A 339-nucleotide genomic window follows, 5' to 3' on the forward strand; every position below is an offset into this window, starting at 1 on the left:
GGTGGATAAGGTTTACTTGTCTGATCTCAGCTCATTACGAAACGGATCTGCTCAAATGAGCTCGGTTCAATGAGTCGGTGAGTTGTTCACTCGAGAAACGATTGGACTGATTCGTGATGATTCATTCAGACCGGTTTTGTGAGCTGGTTCGACTGATTTATTAAAAAGATCCGTCTCAAAAGACTGATTCGTTTACGAATTTTACAGAACTGCATATGGTGCATTTGGAATTCATTCGACTGGTCATCCTCGCACTGCGCCCACACCTCAACCCCCTACCGCCGCTCGTGCCAATGATGTAATTCTATTTTAACGGCTGAGGGGCGGGGCCGTGACAGG

Source organism: Ctenopharyngodon idella, chromosome 8 (genome assembly GCF_019924925.1).
Source record: "Ctenopharyngodon idella isolate HZGC_01 chromosome 8, HZGC01, whole genome shotgun sequence".
In the NCBI taxonomy this organism is placed as follows: Eukaryota; Metazoa; Chordata; class Actinopteri; order Cypriniformes; family Xenocyprididae; genus Ctenopharyngodon; species Ctenopharyngodon idella.